The sequence below is a fragment of the Dromaius novaehollandiae genome, chromosome 3 (assembly GCF_036370855.1).
Source record: "Dromaius novaehollandiae isolate bDroNov1 chromosome 3, bDroNov1.hap1, whole genome shotgun sequence".
NCBI classification, from domain to species: Eukaryota; Metazoa; Chordata; class Aves; order Casuariiformes; family Dromaiidae; genus Dromaius; species Dromaius novaehollandiae.
The window spans coordinates 124,286,949-124,314,006 of NC_088100.1; the positions used below are offsets into that span (position 1 = coordinate 124,286,949).

The following is a 27,058-nucleotide window of genomic DNA, read 5'->3' on the forward strand; positions in this document are numbered from 1 at the left end:
ACCATTTTAATTTCTGACCTCTTCTGCTTGACTAGCTACAGACCCATTCAATGACCCTTTAGGATTCCAATGCTGTGATTTATGTCCTAGCCCAAATTTCTGTGAATTACTGGTATACTGAAAAACTGACAGAATTTGAAGCTGGCCTTTGTGTTTCCCCTGTGTAGCTTTCCAGACTTCTCCCTTCTTGGTGCTTCATTTAAGCTTGATAGATATAATTTTAACTATTCTCTTTGGCTCTGCAAGCCCATATACAGACATTTATCATACTGTCTCCCACATCTTACAAAGGACTCAGCTATGTCATGTTTGTTTCATTTCTCTCAATATTTCCTGCTGAAATTCTGTATTGTCCATTCTTTTTATTTTGTTTTTGTAGTCGTTTCTGTTTTAAGTGAGAGCCCTTACAGAGCATTTAAGAGTTGTCTCTCCACGGTCATTGCAACCTGCTCTGCCCACGCAGAGAATTACCTTTTCCTCTTCTTTGTATGTCACTTGGGTACATGAGAATTGATTGACTTTCAGCTTGTCAGTAGTCATTTGGTGTCCTGGCCAGTGTGAGGAGTGTGTGTGGAATTCAACTGCTTCGTCTTATATCTTCAAAGTAAACCAAATCTCCAAAGACAGACCTGAAACCGTACAAACGGGTGAGAGGGGATATATAAAAGCACCAGGTGTTCACTTGTGTCCTGGTCAACTCCTGGTCAGGAAAGCTCCTATGGAAAGACCTTGCTGCAAAAGTTTCTTGCCAAATACAGCCAATTGCTGAAGGCACTGGTGATGAACAAGCCCCACTCCCAGACCTCTCTGGGCTGGGCTGGCTCAAGAGTGCTTCTTCAGTTCTGGTTCCAAAAGCTGTTCTCAAAACTAGGTTTTCCTATTTAGTTTGCATCCTTTCTCAGCCTATAGCATTGTCAGCAGGCTCAGAAAGGCTTTCAAGCTCATCAGATTTTAAGGGGAGGGGATAGCTTTGCTTGTCATGTCTCAATGCTTCGAGCTTCTTTCTCACCAGGAAAGAGGAAGGGAGAAGAAATTTAACTAATATTGCAGAACCTTGAATAGATTGCCCCATCCAGATTTCTTACTGGGATAATAGATATTCAGGGCACATCCTAAAGATAAGATTGATTTCTCTGAGTTGCCTCCACATACACAGATTTCCTCTTTTCCTCCACTTTTATGTTGCTTGCTTTTTCCTTCTCTAGACCACTTTCTCTGAGAAGTACTGCTGTCAGGTGCTGCACTGATCAGCCCTGATAATAAAACTATTATGTAATCAGCCCAGACTCTCCCTGAACTTGTTGCTGCCAGCTTGCTGCTTGCTTTGGATTTTCTGTGATATGTCTTTTATTCTGGAATTTATTTCCACCTCTTGTCTGCAAGAACTTGGATTCATTTGCATTCTGGTTGGATCTGAACCCATCTCTTATTTTCGTTAGGAAGGGTAGAAGTGGGCTTACAAGTAGTAGCTGGTTTTGACTTTCAGAGAATTTTACCCTAGCCAGTTCCTCTGTAGACCTTTATCAAAACACTCTGTGTACAGAGCAGCTATTTCTTGAGTGACTGGGGAGCTCTGCACTGTATATTGTTCAGATCAGAACAGCAGTACATGTACGAGGGAATCTCTTTGTCACTATGGTGATGTGCCAACCATATAGATGCTATTTTACTGTTAGAGATTAAAAACTTATTCACAGATTCTGAGTCAGAGTTTTACTTCTGTGTGTTCATTTAAGATTTAGCCTGAAGTATTAATATAAAATTTAAAATTGTGTCCTCTTCACAGAAATCCAGTGTGGTTACAAGGTTCTAATAAATATTATGTCCTTCCATCATGCAATTAAAATTTTCCACCTCATTTCACAATGCAAAACACTCACATGTTGTCAATCATTTTGAAACATGATTTCTTGACATCATATAATTTCACTTCATTTTTTAGACAGACATCACACCAGGAAATTATATAAGAAAGGATCCTATTATATCTTTATTTTTCCACCAAATTTCACCTTCAAATACAGACATTTGTGTACATTTCAGTAATTCTGACAATAAACTTTCAAGGAGAAACGAATGGCATCTACATACACCGAGATCAGCATATGGAGTTCGCTGCTCTTCGGAGACTGCAGCTCCGTCGCAGGCACCTGGTTAGGAACCGCTGGTGTAGCCACAGGAAGTTTACAAGTCTTGATGCACAAAGTGAAAAGGTTGCTGCTTCAAACAGATACCACCTGGGAGGCAGGGAGGGAAACATATGCATGTTTTTGAACTTTCTTGTGTTTAACAGTTAGCAGACACTAATGAATTGCCAGACAACCCTGATTTAAAGCGTAGTAGTCAAACGCAAGGCTACCTGCTGCTTGTCAGGTAGTCCACCTGTTCAAGGAACCAAAGTGCCCTTGCCCTGTGCTGAAAGAAAAGCTGCTGTTATTTTGAACCTCTGCTCTTGTGTGAGTGTGAGTGTGTGTGTGTGTCTCATTGCGTTACTTCACATCATGTGAGTCAGGAATTCAGCCTGCAATAGAATATCTCAAGCTCATTACAGAGGTCTCGTATTAAAGGAACAGATTTTGATCACAGTTGCATGCAAATCTGGGGAAAATATAGAGAGAGCAGAGCTCTATTTGGAATTTGTAAATGCGATCAGGTATAGGCTGACAAAGTAAGAGGAACAAACCAGGTATGAAACAAGCTAAAATGAAACTTTTGATTGTAGCCCGGCTACAATCAGCTGTCTTCTCCTGAACTATGAACTCCTCAAAAATTCACACCCAGTCCAAAAACCTCTTCACTGTCTCTCAGTGGGCTTAGCTGTGAATGAGAGCACACTGTTATGTGATGTTTGAATCTCTGCCGTCCTTCTTGATTTAAATGCAATGAAGGGGGCATTGCTTCCAGGCAAGACAGTCCTGGTCTCTTCAGCTAATGGTCTGCCTGGTCACATAACCAGGCTGTGAAGCAGCCGCTATATCCCTTCTGCTGAGGGAGTGTGCAAACAGAGCTGTTGACCAGCTATTGCAGCTATGTTAAAATTGAGTATTCAAAGTTTTACTCATTAGAGCTGATGCTAGAGAGCCTGTCCTTGAGATTGCAGGTAAATGTGTGGGGTTGGAGACAAGGATACTGTGTTCACTCTTCGGGGCCAGCTAAATGCACAGTGTGGCCAGAAGTTAAATATGTTGGAAAGTGTTACCTCTTAGTCTGCTGGGATCAAACTTGTTTTTAGGGTTTATGCTGATGAGTGGTCATGTTTAGCTGAGCATGTAGGTGACTAGCAGATCTTGGACCCCTCTGTCCTGGCCCACTGCCTGTCCGTCCCTTCCTGGCCCTGGGCGCCGCTGTGTAAGCCCATCCTTACTACATATGAATGCACCAGCCTTATTCTTCCGGGCCAGGTGAGCTGAGTTTTGTGCAAGATGCAGAAATGGCCTGTTGATAAGTCATGGAAGCTTGGCAGAACCAAGCCATTTTGCTTTTTAAGCTGCTGAGGTTGTTTAGATAGTGTATGGTTGATAGTCTTGATGTGACCAAGTGTATGGCCAACTAAATGATTACAGAAAACTCAGTAACCTAACTAGTGTCAGTGCTTGCTTCGGTTTTCAAAAAATGTGTCTCAACCATGGATCTTCCGAGAGTTCTAAATAGATTTGGTCTTCTCTGACACAAACATTTTTTTCTGTCCTAACAGTTTTACAAAACAAGACTTAGCTACTCAGCTAGAAAAGCAAAGTAAGTCTGTAAAGTCCTTTGAAGCTCTGGCTGGTTTATCCCAAATGATGTTCTGGTGAAAGGAGGGAGAGCAATGAGCAATGTTCGAGACCAGTCAGCTAATACACAGCATGCAGACAAGAGAGATGATCGCCTGGCATGTTTCTGTGCAGAAAAGCACAGTGCTAAAGCGAAGCCCTGGGAACTCTTGTTCGTGGGCAGACATGGCCAGTGGAGATCACCACTGAAGTCATGATGGTGCATGGAATAACCACATGGGAGAATAAAGCAGCAAAGCTTATTATAGTGAACATCTTGGCAGTAGATAGACTGCTGCTGCTGGGTGAAAGGAATATGGCTTTTAGGGCAGCTGTGATTAAAAAGGGAGGAGAAAACACAACACAACCCCAGTGGAATAAGTTGGTAATGACTGATACTGGAGAGTGGGGTGACAGTGCTCCTGGTTTCCCTCCTCACCCAGGGGTGGCCTTGTGATAATTGGTGACGATTTAGTGGTAAAAATGCAGAGAAAGCAAGCAAGCAGAAAATAATGAAGAACGAGAGCAGGTTGTTACCACCACTTCCTTCCTAAAATAGCAGAATAACTTGGGGCTTAGATTCATTAGGAAGTTACTGCAGCATAAAAAGTTACCGCCCATCAGCTGAACTATAGTAACCATTCATGTACATCCTCTTAGCCTGCAACAGTTGTAAAGTAAAATGATTTAGCTTATTTTTTTTTCTTTGAGGTTTAAACTAGCTTGTAATACCTGGCACTTGGCAGGGGTTCAATGGGCATGCATAGTCCCTAGCAATTACCCCAGCGCAGCCACAGGAACATGCTGCGGGTCAGTGAACTGCGTGTTGGGCGAGTGCATTTTCAGCCTTAAAATCCACTTGGTTCTTATATAACATCAACTTTCAGTGGTCAGATTATTTTTACTGTAGAGATAGGGAAGTAAACAGTCTAGTGCAAGTGCAATGCAAATGATTTCTCCCAGCCTAATCCTGAAGTCGCTGGGGTGTGCCATGTAAAAGTACGCAAAAATTAGTCTAATGAATGACCAGATAGATCTTTCTAGGAGATCCCTCGTGAGTTTAACATGAAACATGTGCTTATACAATTCCTTGAACTGGGACAAGGGTGCTGAGCTCCTTGTAAAATCAGCCCCCATGTGAGCATGTTCTCAAGGCATGTACAGTAGCTGGGGAACTGGGTGCTCGTGCACTAACACAGCTCTGCTATTTGCAGGGGATGGTGTTAATTCAGAGATCTGTCCTTCAAAGCAAGGGAATGATGAGGTAAGAAATCTTTCTTGTATATTGAATATATATGTACATACATATAAATATATATGAGATTATTCAAATACAGTTTGAATATATTTTGCCTAATCCATACAGAGTTTTATCAATATTTCTTTGTTTATTCTCTTTCATGCCAGCTGCTTTCTTTATATATTTCCATTTTGTACATTTTTCAGAGTGATTGGATCATGTTGCACACACTTCTATTGAAATATTAAGTGTTTGCAATCCCCATTCATAGGCACTGGCTCTGTTATTATGATCCATCATTTCAAAATCCACATATTTGAAAAAAGAAAGCTTAGCTAGCCCTTGAGTAGTGGAGAACATTAGACCCAAGGAATCTCATTCATCTTGTCAATAATCTATGGATTAACAAGACCAAATTGTTTGTTTCATTGGCAAATCCTCGCCGTATATTTTTAAAGGAAATGAACGCGCAGAAACCACAGTTAGATGATGTCTGCTTAAGGCTGTGTTTATACCAGTGTGAACAAGCAAATAGAAGACTGCATAAATTGCCCACGTCCTGTGGATCTCTCAAAATGGTTATGATTTGGTCATTATTGAATCCCATTAAGAGTCAGGTTCATCGAGTTTAAAAGGCGAAGCAAAGCCCTGTGATAGTTTGGGCTTCCTGTGCGACCCTGCTTACGGCGCTTGCGCAGGTCTGCGTTGCTCAGGCACGGCTCGGGACTGGCGTGGTTGTGTCATGTCTGGGTTGTTGGTGTACCCCAAGTAGCAGCTGCCCTGTGTGTCGTGGTCCAGCGTGGTCAGTACCTGGGGGCTGGCTGTGCCACCTCTTCCTGGCGGTGCCTTGCCTGGGGTGGGCTGTGCTTGCCGTCATGGGTGACCTGCTCCCTCTGCAGCTGCCCTTCCACCATAACCAGCCTGGAGAAGGCCTTCTCCAGGTTGCTAGCAGATGTGCCCTGCAGCCATCCTGACCCACCCTCCCCTGCCAAGAAATCTCCTGTGGCTGCAGAAAACACGTTAAAGGGTCGGAGGGTGCTCAGGTAGTGCGGGGACGGGCATCCAAAAGCACCTGGGGATGGCAAGAGGTCTTCAGAGTTGCCTGCGTGCTGGCGGGAAAGCCTCACATCTCCCTCTGCAGAGGGCATGCTGTGGTCCGCTTCCCAGCCCTGGGTGGCCAAGCTCTTCCCCTTGCTTTCTGCGTGGCGGCAGGACATCTAAGGGGTAGTGGGGCAGCGGACGTGAGCTGGGCAGCCAGAGGAGCTATGAAACAGGCGTGGGGAGCCTGCGCTGGTGGGACCCCCACCCTGGCTCATGGGCGCATGTCAGCACAGAAGATCGGGATGAGCTGGGTGACCTCGGGCGCCTGGTTGGGGCAGGGGCCCCAAACCCGGACGGGGGCCGAAGGCAGTGCTAGGAGAGCCAGTCGCAACAGGCCGTAGAGACGATGCATCAACATTAGCTTTGAGCATCCATGTCTTTTGTGAGGCTGCCTGAACCGCAACATTGCCGTCAATAGCTTTTTATATAGGCTCTATTTGCTCCTCAGTAAAGTTTCACACACCCGTTGGTCGAGAATTACAGCTAAAACATGAGAGACTAGTGCACCCGGCGGGCGAGTGCCGTAGCCCGGTGTCATCCCGGGCACGCTGCGCGTGGAAGTGCCGTCCCCCGGCTGCCAAAGTTCGCCGCTGTCTCTGCCGGCTCCTCTCTGTGTTGTTTTACAATCTAGGTATATCTGTTTAACGTGAAATGCAGAAATGACAGGGCTCAGACAGCTCCTGCATCCAGTGACAAAGATTACTGTCAGCCGGGCTCATCAGTTAATTCATCATTGGCAATGGTCCATTCCACTTCCTCGTCACCTAGCAACGGCCAACCGCGGCGGGAGCCGGCAGCCACGTGACGGCACGATGTGGTACTTTCCAGAATGCCTTTACATAAAAATAGGATGATAATTTATAAATTTACATTTTTATTTTAATAAATGAGAATATTTTGGTTGTAGGGTTGAAATTCAAATCAGAGATAATTTTATTTTGCATCCCCTCGACTCTAAAGTGCTGGACTGGTGACTAGCTAACAGAAATGGAGCTATCAATTTCATGCATTCCAGGGTTTAAAGTTGAGTCTGACATTGTACAATTGCCTTACCATGGGTTTTTTTCACAGATGTGCTATAAAAAATAATATAGTTAAATTACAGGGTGGGCTTTTTTATGTAACTTCTACTTTTGAGGCTGAACTTTCAGGTCTAATTTTTTTTTAATCAGAGGAAAGAAAAGGCAAAGAAGTATATAAGCACAAATTATTCCTTTCCCGCTCTTTTAAAATACCTTTTAGATTCTGGTAGTCTTCTGAACTCTATATTGGCAATTCATGGTGCGGCAACTCATTGCAAAATACGCTCATTCGTTTTCACTGATTGAATTTACTGATTGTTAATGTGTATAAAAGTGTTATGTACTTTTGAAGTAATCTCCTGCTCAAGGATTTATAGGAAATGCTATTTAAATGTCATGGCGTTTTCCCTGTTGTTATGACAGTATTATTGAGTAAATAGTTTAATTTTAGTGCCCTAGTTAAAAAAATCTATAATGACCGCCACATAAATCGTTTGCATTTTTTATTTCTATATTTAGTTCCCTCCACAGAGACTGGAGTTGAAAATAGGCTAGTACCTAAGACATGAATTCTGTTAAATATTAAAGAGATCTCATCAATGATTTTATTAGTCTCAGTACTCAGTGAAGGCCTCACTGACATCTGAAGTCTAATGATTTTTTTTATATATTTAAAGCCTTGTACTGCACCTTTAAATATTGAACAATATTGAAAAATATTGAAGTACTTTTTTGTATATTAGCTTTAGGCAGAACTGTTGTATGATTTCCACTCCTTTCATGACATTGTAATGATGTTACCACATACAACTTTATCTTGCATGAAAAGGTGAAGTCATGAGTGATTTCTCCAATTTAAAAGCACTCAACCCTCACAGTGCTAGAAATGAATATTTTGCATATATTCATGCAACAATGATTCAATTTAAGATTTCTATTTTCAAACATTGCTTGAAACCTTCAGTATGTTAGTAGTAAAATTGCCAAAATGTGTAATAAGATTTATTATAGATGAGTAGCGTTTTATTTAGTATTTCGTGTTAACACGCTTTTAGGGTTACCCCGGTTTAGCAGAAGAATTCATCTTTCTTTTCTAATCAGAGCTAACGCTTTATTGTATTATTAAGATACGCTTGCTGCGCAGTTGTATATCCCTGCGAGAGCGGGCTCCTCTCCGCCCGGGGAGCCCGCGTGCTCTGCGAGCGGCACCCTACCCCGGCCCCCCGGGGGAATCGGTGCCTGCCCCCGGCGTGGAAGGGCACCCGTGGGTCCCACCGCCGAGCTGTGGAGGGGCAATGGGGGCGTGGGTGGGTCCGCCTCGCTTGGAGACCCCTGATGAAATGGCTCCGTGGGTGGTTCTGCTGTCCCCTCCCGGTTTTGAGGGCATCTGGCTGGGGTTTTCCTCCCTATCTGCGGTTCCATTTTGGACCTGGGTCTGCCCAGGCTGTGATGGCCGTGCCCTTGGGCATGACCAGCCCCATTTCTGCGTCTCAGCCTCCGGTGCCTGGGGACACCGATCCCCTCGGAGGAGGTGCCACGTCCTTCCCGATGAATCCCAGCTGGAAGCGGCTGAGCTCATGGCTGGCTCCTCTAGTGGTCGGCCGTGTCCTGGGGGCTTCGGTGTGGTCCTGGAGTGGTGACCAAGCTCACAACGCCAGGGCAGCCAGCTCTGTTGCCCAGAAATGTCTCCCCGCAGCAGGTGCTTCACCTCCTGCCTCCTCGCCCGCCCCTCGCCCCCGGCGTCGGATGCAGACTCCTTACGGTTGTCCTCAGAGCCTTCGCCCACAGCCGGGGAGGGAGCAAAGCTCGGTGTCACGGCTCTGCGGGGTCAGTGGGAGACCAGATGCCTCCCTGAAGTGACCCCCGCTGCATCCCTGCCGCCCCAGCGCCTTTCCGCGAGGTGGATGAGGCTGGTGTTTCCATAACTTTGGTGGTTAAGGAGTGGTAAGACCAGGCTTGAGGGCTTCCTGGCCTTTCGATCATCCAGCCGAGCTCCGCACCCCGAGCCCTTTCTCTCCTTGAGTCGTCCCTTCCCGATTAGCCCCGGGGAACCCCAAGGGGCTGCTCGCAGGGTGAAGCGGCACCTCCCGGGGTACGGGGCTCTTCGCGGGGGGAAAAATACCACTGAAACACACGTGTGAGGGGCGTTGGGCGATGAGCTGCCACGCTGGAGTGATAAATATGTTTACGTCTTTTAAAACTTCTAACTCAGCACGGATGAGCTGGCATCCCCCTTTCCGCGTTCGCGTTCAATTCGCAAGCATAAAGAGATGATCTGCTATTAGGGAAGCTTTCTCTTTGACTGGGGAGCTGGAGATGGTAGGGAGAGTGGCTTTCATAGATGAAAATAATTGTACACTTTTTGTATTATTATTTTTGGCAAAGAGCTAGCATTTCAGCTTCCCAGCGTATTACATCATTACATTGTATAATGCATCATAATGATAGAGTGAATGGAAACGAAGAAATGCCAGCTTCTGTTGCAAGTTTAAAGACAGACACACATTTTCAGCTGGGAAAGCTGCTGTTCAGCTAAGTGTTTTCCTAGATGAAACAAAGCTGCAATCCCACTTGGCATTCGCATTAATTGTGGACTTGCCAACAGGCCAGTTTCACTGGTGTGTAAATTAGTGGAGAATTATTCAACTCATCTCAATAACTAAGAGAATATCCTCATAAAGCTTGCTGAGCTGTAAGACATTCCCCTCCCCCCCCCCCCCCCCACTTTCCAGTGTGTTTTGCACCCTATACTTAGAAAAATCACAGAATTTGCATGCTGTTCCAAACAACAACAACAAAACCCCCCAAAAATACAAAGAAAGGCAGCAAATATACAGATACCACAGTAGAGTAATGTGGTGACTATCTGCATAAAATAGCAAGTTTGTATTGATCGGAAACTGTCCAAATTAAGCAGGAATTTTCTGGTTTGTTGTTAGAGTTTGGGGCTTGTTTTTTTTTTTTGTTTTTTTTTTTTCCCTGAAATTCAGCTAAAAATGCTAAGTGGAAGTACATGTGAACTGTGTCCTGTTGACAGCACCAGACACCCGAGCTTTCATGTCTTTCTGGTAAAACAACAGCCCAGGAAGTGCAAACTTCCCCAAACTGTCCTGCCAATAGGCTTTTCTGACCTAAAGGGGGATCACCTTTATGGTGACAGGATAATTTGATCTCTATGCCATCTAATCCTTATTTTCTTTACTGAGCCTGCCAGCAAGGGTGCCAATTAGTGCCAATTGTGATGGTGGCTTTTGTGATGCAGACACCTGCCCACTAGGAATTGGACTGGTACCACCAACTCACATATGCCACTAAACAGCTGTCAGATGGTAATGACTTTTCCAAGTAGAGAAGAAAAGGGCAGAATTTCATTCTGAGGCAATTTTCTAAAAATTTTTCAATTTTTCACCTCTCTTTTTTTTTGTTCTTGTATCTGAATTCCAGACTTCTCATGATCAAGCGAAACATGAATTTTAAGTACATCTATATGTATATCTTGTATCACCAGCTTCATACCAGAAACCATACAAACCAGATGAGCAAACTGTGTGATAAATGGTATTCTAATTACGCTAAACCAGATTTTAAACTTGTTTTCTGAAGTTCTTCCCTTATTTGGGTTATTTATCCTAGCAGCTGACAAATGAAATGCTTTGTTTTCTTTTACTGCTCTTCTGAGCAATGCAGACACGGCCTCTGTTTTCCTGGCTAAATTAAAAGAGTGAGTAAAATGTAAACATCAAACAATTTTCACAATTCCTTTTCACTTTTTTGATGACAAAGTGCAGTACTTCGCAGCGGTGTGCTCACACCATCAGAGACACAATAGTTCAGGATCTATCTTACACTTTTATTGAACTCTCTTCTAATTTTCCGCCAAGTTAAAGATCCCTTCTTTTCTGCCTAAAAAGCGGAAGGTTATAAGCCTGTTTTAAGTAATACATGTGCAATATTATTTAAGTAATATATGTGTAATACAAGTAATATAATTACTTCTATCCATAAGTAATTACATGTGCACACTTACACATGTGTAGAAGTATATATATATACACATATAGTGTACATGTAAGTGTACATCATGTATGTATATCATATAAGTGTACATATATATATATATATATACAGACACATGCACCCTTAATACAACTTTTTTTGGTGATTCTGCTAATGTGGCCATACAGAAAGTGAGAGGCAGCTTGGTGGAGTCCTTGCTGACAGCTAGTCGCTTCTGTTAGTGCCGTGCCGAGGCTGCACAAACGCCGTTCAGATGGCTGGTCCTGAGCACCGTTTGGTCTCGGAGAAGCGGGCAGACAGTGTCTCGCGGAGATACTCGGCGCTACGTGAGAACGGGCCCTCCAGACCCGCGAGAAGATTCCTGTGTTCTTTGCCAAGCCACTCTAATTGCTGCCGAAAGCTCCTGACGCCCGATATGCCAGCCAAAGGCCAGACGCTGGCAATTAATGTGATCTCTCAGTGCTCAGCCAACACATACTGCTAGTTCAGCCTTTGCTCTGGCAGGTGTCACACCTTTATTAGTGCAATTGCTTATTGGCATGAACCGCTAAACATGGTTATGGCTAGAGGTAAAAGGAAACAATCCGAAGTAAATACAACCAAGGTTAGTACGCAGTGATAGAAAACAGTCTAACACTTTATGGAAAAAGATGGTATTGCAGCTACTATTGACCTCTGGTAAATACAGTTGCATTTAGAGAAGGACATAGTTGCCATATATTCATACATATATATAGCATTTTTATATATGTATATAAAGTTTGTATGAAGGTTTTCAAGTAATATAAAACTAGAACAAGTGCATAGGGTCATTTCTTTTTATTAGCATTTGTTGCTCAGGCCTGGGCCATCATTCCTTTTCACTGTTCCTAGGGAACGTAAAGCTCCGTCACAGCTTGGACCAGCTCTCTTACCGCCATCTTACTGTTTCTATCCCTTTTGTTCCGCCTTCAAACTATCATATCGTAGTACTGCTACTACTTCAAACACCTATCGTTTTAATGCGGTGTGACTGGCTATGGCCTCCTCTGTGGAAGAGAGAGAGAGTTTGTAGATCAGCTTTCAGCGCTTCTGGGCTTGATAGTTGGCTGCTCTCCCCTTCTGCCGAGCGAGCTGTGATCCATGAAGAGCATTTCTGTAGCATGGCCAGAACCTAGCTGAAATTTCACGGCTTTGAAAGGAATGGATTCCCAGGCAGCCAACAGTGATGGCCTTAGGAAAGGTAATAGCAAACCTACAGAGGTAATCAACTACTTTATTCTGTTGCTAACTTTTGACCGTATTTATTTTGCATGTTCTCCGAAGTAATTTGTTAAGGGTTTTCAAAGCGTCTTTTCTATGTTCTGAGGGGTGCATGTTGCTCTAAGGCTTCTCAGTTAGGGATGACTCAGGGGCTCAGTTTTTTGAAAGGTCAGCCCATATTTTGGCACTCGGTCAAAGATCATGCCATCTTTACACAACCCTCAAATCTCAGCAGCTCCTTTTGTCACGCTAATGGTCAGGTTTTTGAAAAGCTCTTCAGTTTGTTTTCTTTTAAAGCATCGGGCATATTATTCTTGAGGATGAAAATGCTCTGCACTAGATCGTGCCACCCTTTTGTGGTGGATGAGTAAATATACCAAAATGAGCAGTGGGTACAAAGTCCAACCCATTATTCTAAATTTTGTCTTCAAATGCAAGTCTAGGAATCATTGAACTTATCAGATCCTATTACTGGGACTGAAGTGAGACCCCATGCCACTACTAACAGGTGTTTTTGTTAGTATTTTGAATGATGCAAACATGTTTAAACAGTGCTACTGCATATATCCTGTACATCCTATTATATATATCCAATAAAGAACATGCAACATGGCTTTTAACATATGCTAATCTTCACAACATATGTAATATTAAAGCAAAATGTGGTAATTCTTTAAACGTCCTATCATTGTGAATTCATATCATATTCATTGTAATAGCATTGATCAAAATGAATTCATTTGGTATTCATGTAGATGTCACATGTACTTCCATAGGTGTTTCATTGTAAATTAGCATTTCTCAGAGGACACTTAAAATAAAGTGTTACTGAAAGTTCTCATTACACATATTGCTGAGATTAGTACATTAAGGATCATGTACTTACATAGTACTAATGCATTTCTGCCACTTAAAATGCTGCATTACCCATTTCTGATATCTAGCAAATATCTGAAGCAATTTTGAGAATTACTGACATCCTGAAGGAAGTGGTATTTTTGTGATTAAATTGATTTTGTATATTCACTTTGATTTAAAGAAAAAAACCATGCCAGATATATTTAAACGATTTTTTGATTTAAATGACTTTAGCATCAAGAGAAACAAAAAAAGGAGAGCCTAAGTCTAATTAGAAAAACAAAAACAAATGTTACAAATGCTTTTGAGTCTTCAAACTTCTCACAAAGCCAAATTAGCTGACTCTTTGGTACACTGCGGCACAAACTTTCTGATATATTTGCTTTTCAGATTATTGCTTCCTATGAGAAAGACAAAAAGTTTTGTGGTCTCAGTCAGATGCATTTCTGATGTCTGGAATTGCCCATTACAGCTTGTTTGGTCTGAAGTTATTTTTGAAAAGATTCAGTTTAAAGACGACTACTGAGCATTTCATAAATTGCTGACAATAGGTACGTTACAGTAACTATAAAAGAGAGAACAACAACGTCTGAGTCCTGAAACCCTCTAAACCTGCCTGACAGTGTTGTGGATGTCCTCTCTCCTGAAAAGAATTGATATAGTTATTGTAAGGTGTTTTGTAGCCCTAATAAAACCCCTCTGAAGTTAAACAAGGGGCCCAATCCCAGCAGAGTCCTCCGGAAAAATGCAGGGAAGGGGCGACGTTTTGGCTTTTGTGTTGGAACGGGGGAGTCCGGTTTGGCCACAACTCCCTACAAAATCCATCCTGGTCAACATGTTCTCCTATTAAATATTTGCTTCCTCCTTTGGCTAAAGATGAGCGTATGCTGGTCCTCAGTGGGGAGAACGGGCTTCCTAGGGGAAGGAAGGAGGGTGGAAAAGTAGGAGCTTTACTGAGGAAGAGCGCAAGAAGACCTCCACCCTCCTTGGGGTTGCTCTGGTGCCTTCGTGCAGCCTTACCACGGCCATGCAAAGAGCCAACCAAATTCGAACACTGCTCTTGCAGCTCATGCCCAGCTTTTCTTGACTCTGATCTCTGTAGTGAGCTGAGCCACAGCTCCAGAGTAAAGTCAGTTGAACTTGGGAAGGACCACGTCTGCATTTGAGTATCAGCTTTGCGATAGGGCTCAGCTTTATCTCCTGCCTTGCCTACCTTTCCAGAAGTGTTCTGGTCTGAAAGTGTTCGCCCGATTTATAGCGTTTGCCAGGTTAGTTGGAGGGTGTGCAATATGGCAAACCTCAGGATAGAGTATGTAATCTAGAAATCTATTTCAGGTTAGAGCCATAATTAGTTAATGTAGGATAATAAATAGCTACTAAAATCACATGAAAAATATGATAGTGCTATAAAGCCTGTTTTTATAATCCTGCTCCTCCCCTCTTCTGCCTCCTCCTCCTCCTAAGTGCAACAAGGACCCTAATAGGCTTCATGTCGAAGTGCCTATTTTTATTAAAGACAAGTGTAATCTTTTGTAGTCCAAATGTCCCTATCATAAATGCTAACTGAGGAAAATATTAGGACTCATTTATTTATGAACCCGTTAATAATGAGGTGCAGTTATGAAAAAGGCTTTCTCAGCACAAAGCCTACTGAACAAACAATGCACACTGGGGAAAAAGAGCTAGTTAGCCTTCCTGACTTAGATAAAGCTATGGAGAAATGACAAGTGCCAGTAATTAGCAAAGCCTCTTCAACAAGATAACCCTATACATCTTTGTCTATTTCAATCACCAAAGACTCCGATTCCGTGTAAAATTAAAGCCGGGATGCCATCAATTTCTGTTAACCTCTTTATATTGTTCTGTGTTCATGCATATGTGATAGATAGTTTTTGTCATTTTATTAAATGGTGACATCTCAGTGTGCATGTGACTAAAACTGTTTTCTCCTTAGCAAAGTATTTTTAATCATCTCTCTGTTGCCTTTATTAACTCAGTTACTCCGAGTCCTAATTTCTTTACTCGGCAGTCTTGGCAGCCATTCCAGGCGGTGCAAATATTTCTGCCCACTCTTTTTACATGTGGTGTATCTGTGATTAAGCGGTTTGCACACTTTCTTGTATTCACACAAACACGTACAATAGCTCTTTACATGTCTGCTTGACCGGCAGAACATCCTCTCTTATCTTTATTGGAACAGGGAAAAATGGATGGTTACAGTGATCAGTGATCACACATAGACCTCTGGTTCCAGCGAGCGTGGCCTTCCATCTCCGTACCTGTTGGCTGTCCTTATTCAAGACGGACAGCCTCCGTTTTGCTTTGGCAGCGTAGCTGCTGTTTACCCACTCGGGACATGAGCCAAAGCCCATTGAACTCAAGTGAAAGACTCCCATCGACTTCGCGATTCTTTGTCCTTCCTAAAAGCAGTCTGTATCCAAACTGTTTTCATGGAGCTTGAATGGCAAGTCTTGATTTTTCTTCCTGCAGGCTTCCAGAATTTGAGAGTTCATACTCCCTAAATTTCTCTGAGAGTTTCAGATAACTCAGAAAACACATTCACCTGAAGCTTTTCAGGAAAAAAAGTTATCAATCAACCACACTTCCTTGGCATCAGGGCAGGTTCACTTGAAATGTTTGTGGAATTAACAGTGAACGACCTGAGAAGTTGCATGTGGCTTTGAGTGTCATAACAAAAATTCCTTTTGGCTCCATTCTTTTCCCTCTATTATATCTTTTTACTTGTTTTCAGTACTCCAAGCCCTGAGTTCTGAGGTTATTAATCTTCATCTGTGCTCTTTTTAAACTTTACTACTAGCACTTTTTTGCCTCAGATATGCTTTTATTCATTCTTTTCAGCAGCAATAACCTCTCATATTGGCCAAATTAGGAAATAATTGCAAATAATAGAGAATCCTTTTCCAGCAGTACAATAAAGGATTATATATGTGCCGTGTGTGAGGGATGGCACAGAGTGTAAATACCAAAATATGGGCAAATAGGCAGAGAAGTAAAGTACACTGTCTGGCTCTTAGTCTTCGTTTCTTCCTGGTGCAGAGGTCTCTGTGCTTGGCATTTTGTTTGTCAGCCCATTACAGAGGTGGCCTCCTGTGCAGTGGTTTGCAGAGGAGGAAGGAAAGAGTAAGAACCGATGTTCCAGTTCAGTTCCTGCCAGTCCCTGCCATTTCATACTGGAGATCATTTAGGAAAACTTTTATGGGGTCTTTCAGTCTTCTGTGGTAGAAACAGAGATGTATGAATCAAATTAAAAGTCACTTGCATTTTTTAAACAGAAACATCTGATACATCTTGCTTTTATTTATGTGGCTGTGGTAGCCATTGCTTGTTTCTGTTCAGTCAGCATGGAAAAAGTTTGCAAATTCCAGGAATTCCATCCTACTTTTCCTATGCATTATTTTCAGTTTGGGATTTTTATCCTTTGCTTTGAAAAATCCCAGCTGTCCAGTCAAGGAACTGAAACCATGAGTGTCTGTCTGACTTGGATGACTAGTCACACAGCACAAGTAGCCAATAATCCAAGCCAGCCATTTGCAAGCAATCAAAACTGTCTAATTTGGCTTCCTATTAGCAATTACTTTTATGTAATGAATGTATCCGTAGGACTTCAGGATATGTTTGTGCTACATGAAAAAAGGAACTACCCTCAGGTGTCTAGTTGCTCTCATACATAGGCATTTTCAGGATCACGGATCCTATGAATGTTATTCACAACAAATAATCCTATCAGCTCTTGGGAAGATAAAATGGAGAACATTCATGTAATGCTGCCATCTCAGTTGGGGAGTAAGGAAGTATGTTGACCGTCAGAGAGAGCAAAGCTCTCTCAGCTCTCATCAAATTAACACTTACCTTCTTTCTTTCCAGTCAAAGTTCTCTGCGCGGCCGCTTTGCTCTGCAGCCTTTCTATTGTTTTTTATTGTTCATGTGAATCAGAAAATAATATTTTTCCTCTCTAATTCAGGAGAAATTGTCATTGCCCACCTCCTGCTGAGGGAAAAAGTGCCAGAGCCCATTTCCTATGAGCTCCTTCTCACTTCAAATGCAGTCTGGAATGGCTCCTTTGGAAATGTAACTGGCTATTATAGAAATATGTGTTTACACAGTATTTTAAGATGCACATTATCCACCTGATAGACCATAACAGCTCACCATCACAGCTATTGAATAAAACCTCTTTGCACCATTTTTTCAAAGCAGATACTTTTTACGTGATAAATCGTGAATCTATTGCATAAAAGCGCAAGTTCGTCATGCAGGACCATAGGCGGACACTATTTATCTTTAACCCAATGTAATAGGATCTTTTTGTTCAGACTTCGCCCTGCAGAATGAATTATTCTGACTAAGGAGAGGCAAATGAAAAATGAGAGGCTTTGTGAACATGAAAGGAAAAGTTGCAACTTTTATTTAAAGGATCGTTTTAGATCATAAATGAGGTCACATTGCTGGTGAAAGCAGATGAGTGAGTCACGTGGCTGAGGTGGAAATCCCCAGCCAAATAGTTGGCGTGCCTCCTTGGCAGGCTGCTGTGCCAGGTCCTACCATACCAGGTCTGCGGATGTTTAAGCTCCTCGCGGTCTGAGTAAGGCACTCTTTCTCTGCCACCGCCTTGAGGACTCACGTTGATCCCCTAAATCCCCAAAGGACCAAGGAGCAGGCTGCAGAGTTCAGTCATCCTTTACATGGCCCAAGAAATTCACAGATCTGGGCAAAGCTGTTGCTTGTTGATTCTTCCCTCTCCTACAGCATTCCTGGAGTTGAGCTATTTAAGGAGGAGTTCTCCTGTATTGGCTTTGCCTCCCGGTCCTAGAGCCTTTCCTCTTCCCATGGAGTTAATTTCCTTCTTCATTGGCTGATCCTACTATTAAAAGGGACCCCTCTGTCCTGAAAATGTAGCTATTTTTCTTTCCTGCCCAAATTTCCCATGCTTGTTTGACTCACTCCAGCTAATCCATACTTGAAGAGTTTATCCCTTCCTGCAATTCACATTAGAAACTACTCTGCCCTAGATGCCATCTCTCCCTTAGTCTGTGGATGTTCATTTTGGATAGATAATAATAAAATTTAACAACCCTCCTTTATTAGCCTGGAGTTAGGCATAAGGACTCTTTCTGTCATCTCCTGAGTTTTAACTTAATGAGAAACAAAAGACAACACAGAAGGCCGCAAGACCCCAGCTTCAAAATTGCAGCCTAAGTGTCCCTACTATCAAACAGACGGAATAAGCTGTAAATAGACAGGATTCACAACTTGTTATAAGATGAAACAGTGCCTAGCCCCTGTTGTGAAACAATTTTACATTGCAGATGTTCATGAATGCATGGAAAATGTGGTGACTTCAAGTCTCTTTTCATTCCCTGTCTTCAGGACGTCAAAACTGATTTTTTTTGAAGAAACTCTATAATAGTTACAGTTGACTCCTGAGAAGAGACTTGCATGTCTGGAACAAAAAAAAGACTTCCAGCCAACTAAACAGCATTGTGTTCTTTCCTCCCACCATTAAAATTGAGCATACACAACAGAAATACCAAACAGGCATGGATTTTACATATCATGCCAATTCAGATCCGAAACAGTTTATTAATATGAATCACCTCCAAAAAAGGGAAAGATTTTAAAGGGAAATGAATAGCTGCCAAAACAGACTTGCACATGAAGCCAGTGTCTAACACTAAACCTAGTGGAAATTATGTATTTCCACTCTTCATGCAGCAAAGCAGTAGGGAGTCAGTTCTTTGAACCACGCATGGGACACTTGCTGGGAGTCCTCACTAGAAAGCATATGGTTTGAGAGGCAACAGAAACATTATCCAAAAACATGCTGGTCTATAACCAACCTATCTGTAAATAGTCTAAATCCATCCCTCACCTCCTATGTAGAAGGAGCCCGAAGGGCCCCGTGGTGCCGGTCACCCCGCCGGGTGCCAGAGTGGGCTCCACCTTCACCCCGCAGAGGCTCCTCCGCACCTCTCGCAGCACAGGGGGACCTCTCGGAGGGGCGAATGTCGGCCCGGGGCATGAGGAAGCCGGTCAGCCGTCCCCTCGTGCTGGAGACGGGCAGCAGGAGTGTTCACGCGGCGTGAGTATCTCCCCTTCCCGCTGTTCTCCAGCCTGCTTTTCCCTTGGTCGGTCCTAGCAGGGCTTGTGCCGTGTCCTGCATGCTGCTCAGAGTTGATCGTACTTCTGCTTCATCCTGAGTGCCTCTTTCTTTGCTTTCCACTCTTAACTCATTTGTGAAGAAGGACCAAGCGGTTGTGGTTTTCTAGATTGCCTAGGTGTGTTTGGGTAACCATCCTCACTTTTTAAATAGTGTATTTGGTTTAATTTTCATTATTTTTAGATGTTAAATTTTAGATCAGTACAGTATGTCTTAAACTACTGTATTAGAATGCTGCTTGACTCACTTCCAAATTGAAGACCTTTTAAAAAAATTGAAGCAGTCCAATAATTTTAAATCACTCTGCACTGTGCATTGCAATTTAAAATTATTGGAGTGCTTCAAATTTTTATAAGCCCTTGAATTTGGAAGTGATCAAGGTTCTGGGCATACTCAGTGTAGAGCAATTTAAAATTATAAGAGCTGTCAAATTTTTATATAAGCACTTCAGTTAGAAAAGGGATTTGGGTTCTGGGCATGTGCAAAGGGGAGCAATTTAAATTATTAAAGTGCTTCAATTTTTTTTCTAAGCACCTGATTTTGGAAGGGTTTTGGTTTGTGCAGCCTAAAATGACAACTTCCTTTGAGAGTTTCTTCTTAAAAAGAATTTCAATCTTGCAAACTAAAGTATTCTTTAAAATGTGAATTCGTTGATACTTTAAAAACTGATTTGCACAGAGCTTGGTGCCCAGGACATCTATTTTTTTTTTCACTCATTTTATCATTTCACTCTTTAAGAACCAAATTGATGGCATAGAAAAACTCCCTCTTTGGATTTTAAATTTTTTCTGACTATTCCACTTGTGGTGCAAAAAAAAAAGAGAAGGAAAATTGAAAAAATGAAATCTCCTACCTGGACAACAGAACCTATAGGAGATGCAAAATTGAGATGATTTGTTATTAAATCTCAATATAATATCTCTCAACACGTGAGGTGAAAACCATGGGACAGCTAGTTGAATTTGAAGGAAGGAAGCTGGATATCAGTTTTATTTGCGTGCTCGTGTTCTGTATCCAAGTGATTCCTGCCGGTATTGCCAGGTGTGCTTTGGCTGCACCAAAACCTGCACCTACTCTTTGCTTTCTCGTGACTTGTAGCACAGTGAGAGGCGCAGCAAGGAGAAGAGGGGGAAGCTGGAGTTTCCCTTCCCTATCCTTTGCTGTAGATGCGGGGGCCTTGCAAGGAGCAAGGCTGGAGTGTGGTGGCAGAGCGGTGGGCACACGCAGTTTTGCATTCTGGAGTGACGCTTGGATTCACAGACCAAATCATACTTTCTGCTGCAGTAGAAGAAATCCAGAGTGAACCTGACTTAGCTGAGTTTGAGATGACTGTGTTTAAATGCATCATTTAGCCCCCTGGCCAGATCTGTTAGGGGTAGCCCTTATTAAGATGCTGGAGCAAACATAGATAGGAGAGGTAAGCATGTCAGCCACTTAGCTCACATTTCTCTCTTCTTTCTCACCTTAAAAATAGGGATTCACCCTATAGGGCTGCTTTCAGCATAATTAGTTAGTGTACAGAGGGCATCATGTACCTTAAGCTGAGTGTATCAGGAGTAGATGTGGAGTGGAATAGTGCATTTCATCAAATGCCAATTGAGTACTTTATTCTCCTTTGAATGCTCCTTTCACGTGTTACCATGGAGGTGATAGGTGACCATTTGTAGTTGTTTTTTCTTTGGAAAATGAAGTTTTTGAATAAAAGCCAGTGATCGAATTAAATAGGGGCAAAGATATGTCAAAGGTGAAATTCAAAAGACAATACGTAATAATTGGTTTTAAAGCAGGAGCCAGATTAATCATATAGTCAGGGACAAAGGGAGAACTTTCTGAAAGCCTGCTGCATTTTCCCTTGGAGTTCTTTTTTCAGAAAGGTAAAAGTACAGAAATGTTATTTTTCCTGGTATTAATTAACTACATCATCCCCTTGGGATGTGGAAACCAGGGGCAATTCTGTGCCAGAATGATGTGGAATGGGAGACCAAACATATTTTTTATTGGTATAAATTGCTTTGGACTGTGCTTTCGTTCAGGCGTCTTGGAAGTTTGTGGCAGGCACGGTGCAAGGTCTGCTCAGAGATGCTCGTCGGTGAGCGAAGGAGGCTGGAGCAGCAGATACGGGCTGTGCCGGGAGCCTCCGTGCACGTGTCTCCGAGCGGTTGTGTCAGCTGGGAGAAAAGGTTTCCTGGGGAGAGTTTGGTAGATGTTAGTTGTCTGTCTCTCAGTTCTTTCTCTGCCCAGCACGTGCGCGTGCACACGCAGGTTTGATTAAAAAGACGTCCCGGTTCACGAGCAGCACGGGCAGGCCTGGGCTCTTCTGCAGGTGTGCTCCCCGCCGCTTGCCCCTGCCGGTGGTGCCCCTCTGCGCACGCGGGGCAGACTGTGCTGCGTCCGCATCGGAGCACACAGGTGCGGATGGGTGCAAAGGCGTATGGGTATAAAGCCAGATACGGGCGCTGAATGGAGAGAAAGAGCCTGGCCCTCTTCGTATGAATCCTAATTCTGACACAAGATAAAAAGCGAATCTGCTGCGAGCCGCAGCCTCCCCTGACGTCCCTCGCGCAGGCATACGTACGCGCACCGAGGCTGCTCTTCTTAAAGTTCCCGTCTCACCGATTCACTTCAGGCACTGCGTGCTCAGAAGCCGCTTTTTGACTATATTCATGCTAATGTTGACAGTTTTTTCTCCTTTGTTACATTGTGCAAACCAAATAGAATATGAGGTGAGCTTGTCTGAGCAGATGAAAGATGGCAAGAAATTGGTGCTTGGGGACCAGTGTCTTGGTGACATCGACTCTGCAGTCCTTTTTTTTTCTCTCTCTCTCTCTCTCTCCTCCTCTCTGGCTTCCCCTCTCCCTCTCATTCTCTCTGAAATGGTCTGTGCCTCCAGTAATTTACATAATACTCTTCTGACACCTTTACTTTAGTCATCAATCACGGTACCTTCTCTCAGTCTATCTTTTGTCTGAGCATGTCTCTTCTTTATCAGGCCATGCACAAAAGATTAATTTCACAGTTTTTCTCCCTTCTTTCTTTCCTTGCAAGATACAAAGCTCATGAAATGACAGAAGCAAGATAATGAAAACAACAATGCAAGCAATTTTTTTTTTTTGTTCTTGCAGGTTGGATCTCAAGATACTTTTTTTAACCTCATTGTGTGCCATCTGTCTTAGAAAAGGTCTGCTCTGTATTTTTTAATACAATTCTGATGCTGTTCTGTAGACTACCTGGGAAAAAAAAATACATATTTAAATCGAGCCATAGGCACTGGTTTAAAAAAAGAAAAATTGCTGAACAATTAAAGCGAGAGGTCCATTTCTAATGGTGGCATGGGCTACTGCACAGTGCCCATGCCCCAATTAATATTAATGATCTCTTGTGCATAGCAAATTTATGGCATTTGATTGACTCACACAACTACACTTCAAGCTGTCATGTAAAGTGAAATATATGGGCACCATGGCCTAATTTGCATATGCATATGTTCTTAATATTAATTAGTCTAATGAATCTAAGGACCTGGAGATAATTTGAGTACTGGGAGAAGAGGAGCAAACAAACAAAACAAAACTCTCTGTAAAGTGCCCTCGTATGTGTTGGTCCTACAGTCAAATAACTCTCCCCAAACGCAAAATAATTGGCAGGAATGTCTCCTCCTTCCCCCTGTCTCTCACAGGACCAGCTAAATTAAAATCTTATCCCATATAATGCCTTGTTTTGGCTCTGACCCTGACAATTTTTAATTTGAAATATTTAGCACACCAAATAGATTACAGAATTATATGCAGCTGAGTTCGAGTGCAGGCTTATGGGTGTAGGTCAGGGTTACCAGATTTGCAGCCGTTGTAGGGGACTATTCCCTTCTTGATACACCTGTGTAATTCCCATCAATATTAATGGGAACCGCATAGCTTTACTGAGGGGAGATGGGGTCCCTAACACTACGTGATTTATGAGCTGTTTACAGGATTTGTTCCAAAGCTAGAGTCAATGTGGGGTGTCCCCTGAAAAAGATAAATCGAGGGGCTGGGAAGTCTGGGGGATGCTTGTACAGAGGATCTGCCCTCCCGGCACCTGGGGGCAGCAGGGTCCTCTCCACGCTTGCCCTGGGGGGTCTGACCCAGCTATGGGAGCCCAGACCACCCATGGCCTCAGGTGGCTTTAGGCTTCCTGGTGGCACCCCCAAGCTGGGGCCAACCAGCTCAACCCCTCAAGGTGTGCTTGTAGCCAAGTGCGACCATGGGGGCCACCCTCTGTGCAGCGTGGGCCAGCGCAGAGCTAGCGTCAGAATAACCCTTGCGTATTGAACGGCACCACTTTTGTGCACTCCTGCAAGGCGGAGGAGAAGCAAAGCTGCAGGAATAGCTGTAGGGCACGCTCTCCCAGGCAGCATCCCCTGCGCACTGTCCATCTGAGGTGACCTTTTTGATGGCTCCAAGCTAATTTCATCTGTGCTGGCATTGCCTGTGAAAGGTGGTGTAGATTTCTGGAGGGAACAGCCACTTGTGACCATCAGGTATTGGTCTACCACTTATTACTGCCCTTAAAAAGAAATATGAGAAGAGGAGTCTAGAAGAGGGCCTCTTCTGATCCATCGTAGTGCGCTGTGGTAACCAAGACCCCGCAGAGGTTATCACAGCGTGGCAGTTCTGTGGCATAGGATAAAGGGCTGAGGCCAATAGCCTCTTCATATGCTACAGCAAAATCCAAGAAGGGTTGAGAGTTAGAGCCATAAAATAATCCAGCCCTTTTCTAATGTGTTCTGATTTGATGAAGTCTGTTGTGTCCCTGAGCCTGGGAATGTCTATATGCATTGCTCTGCACAATTTGGCAGAAATCAGACGGAGCCTGAGAATTCCCTTGTGTTTAGTGCTCCTGGGACTGAGAGGTGCAAGAGTACACAAGCAAGGAGGTGGTGGGATAATCTGTCCTTTTTGACTTTTGTTGTGCATGGGAAGTGACTTGTGGGAAGGCTGAGGTCTTAATCCTGGATGTGCCCCAACGTCTATACAGCTCCTCAATGTGCTAAACTACTTCGTCCAATTTTCCCAAGACTGAAATGGGTGAGTTGAACACAAAAGAGTGGACAGGGCAGGCTCCCCATTAGTATACAGGATCATTAGCTTCATGTGCCTGCATTCATTATTAGCATTGGCAACTTAATATTCATTGAGATGAGCCTATAACAAATCACTTCTTGTAAAGTGTGTGTGGTTCTCTCCTACACCTTTGGCAAGAGGAATTAGCGGAGTGTATCCTGTTGGATGTGAAGACACTTCCTACAAACTGGTATGTGGCCTACAGTACAGCTTCCACCTGCAAAATTCTCCCCCCCTGAAATGAGTGAGTCATTTCACTGATTCTGCAAATTTACTACATTTACTGCACAATTGGTAGTGTCTGCTGTACTGCAGTGCCAGCTGTTCCCAGGTGTGGGGCTAAGCATGATGATGAGCCTGATGATTCAGGCTCAGCACAGATGGATACCTTCTTGTGGGGGCAGCGTGGCTGATGCCCAGGTGCGCTGGCATCAAGACATCGTGTGTGAACCAAGGAGTGCATTTCTAAGGTGGAGAAAAAGAGGTTTGCAGTGGCCGAGTGCTCACTGGGCTGCCAGGGTAGATGTATGTGCTAGTCCTTCTAGGACCACAGAGAGCTGGAGGGAATGAGTGCGGGAAGTGAAGGAGGTCCTGCTGCCCCTGCAACCTGGCAAAAAGATGGAGAAGGTGACTGTTGCCTGTATAATTGTGTGAGCGGACTATAACAATCCCAATGGAAAAGGAGGATGGTTTTGGCCATCCGACACCCCTGAACCTGCTGGGATCTCTCTGGGAGAGATGGTGGCTTAGGATGTGCGATGCCCTGCGTGGAAGGGAAAGGGAATGAGCATGTGAGCTCCTGGATATGTCTGCGAGTCTTGCTGTTGCTCTGCTACAGCTTTTGCTGGTGGTTGTGAGGCTATTTCTGTGCCGTGCTAAAAGGGAGGTGGTGGAGGACTGACTGCAGATGCAGAACCTCTGCCATCACGGTGAGTTTCTGTGTGGGCAGTTTCGGTGAAGCTTGGGTAGTCAGCTGAGTAACCCTTGCTGTTATAGCGGGGCTGGCTCATGGCCAGTCTGCAGAGAGTGAAACTCTATTTACGGTAGAGATGGGTGAAAATCCCAAAAGCCAGAGCATATCAAGGCTCCCCAGCAGTTGGGGGCTTTTGGAGCTGGGAGACTGGTTAACCCCATTCTGCGCCTCGGGGGGATGCAGGGGCGTCAGCCTGGGAGCCGCTTCCAGGCTCATCTGCGTTGTTTCTTATAACAAAGAAAACACCCTACATGGCTTCAGTCCAATTAGATGTGCAGAACTGTAATGAATCTGCAAGTTGCTGACTGCCTTTACGAGGTGCGAAGCACCTACGGCTGCCTACCAGCCAGGGGGAGCGTGCTCAGCTTTTGCTGGATCAGGTCTACGGTGAGTTGTTCTATAAAAAAATGACTTTCCTGTAAGAAGGCATCGCTTATATCCTGAATACATATAACAAAACCTGGAAAGCCTCTAGTCACTCATTTTAGCTGCTAAAATGCCTTTAGGCCAACATTCCTGCTGTGAAAGGGGTTATGGACATGTCATATGGGGGTCATCAGTGAAAAATATACCCAACTTTTGTTATTCTTAAGTCTAAATCAAAAACCTCTTTTTCACAGTCCACTAAGGGACGATTTACTAGAGAGTAGAATGTGGTATCAATTATTTCTGTGGGCATCCTTTTTGTTATAAGAAGCAAAGAGGATTGCTTGAGAGTCAATAGCATGACTCCCTCTCAGATTACTAAATAATGAAATGCTAAACTTGGCCTAGAGTAAGGACTATTGCTGTCTCAAAGGGGACCAGAGGGTTCAATTATATCAGAGGACAGTGTTCAATGAATGAGAAAAGGATGCTTAAGGTATGATGACATATTACCGGATTTTACATTTAATTGCAGTGCTTTGTTCTTTTAATAAAAGCGCAAGAGCACTGGATCTCCATTATGGTCATCTGGTGGCATTGTTCACTGTGGACAGTTTATTGTAATTTATTGGCTATGTTTAATCCCTCTATTTTTCATATAAATGAATTCTGTCTGCTTTATTTTATGAATTTTCTTTGCCTTTTAAAAAAAACACTTAATAGTTATTTACACACAAAAGAGCATTTCCACCGAAACACTCAACAGTGCAAGAAAAAAAGCAGCCTAGTTTGAAACCATAATGAAAGCGACTGCTTCTGCTCAGAAGTGTATAATTCCGCGTCACACAAGCAGGTATTGCGACTTGCAGAGCACCATGCGGGTGCTGGGGCTGCGCAGCGGCGGCAGCAGAGTCTCGTGCAAGCCGTGCAACTGCAGGCAGAAATCCTTGGGGCTTTTAGAAGTGTGCAGGCTCCCCAGAGCTTGTTGCAAAAAGTTAGCAGAGAGATTGTAGTCCTGGTCAAGGAGAGGTTGGTTTAAAAAAGTCCTGCCCCCAGAGATGTGTTTTAGCACTTCTACCGAGTCCCCCGGGATAACATAGAACACGTGGTGTTAGTTTAGTCCGGAAAACCACAGGAACATGTGTATGTAATTATACATGTGTGTGTGCACACATGCATGCATGTATAGATATATTTATAGTTTTATGTA

General features: G+C 43.5%; 1 long non-coding RNA gene across 1 annotated transcript in view; it reads left to right on the top strand.

Moving 5' to 3' along the window:
- Positions 1-4,848: 4,848 nt before the first annotated feature.
- Positions 4,849-27,058, top strand: part of LOC112982699 (uncharacterized) — a 175,140-nt gene continuing 152,930 nt past the window's right edge. Inside the window, exon 1 of the long non-coding RNA XR_003259041.2 lies at positions 4,849-5,016. This is a non-coding gene — a long non-coding RNA (uncharacterized LOC112982699). The remainder of the gene's footprint in view (positions 5,017-27,058) is intronic.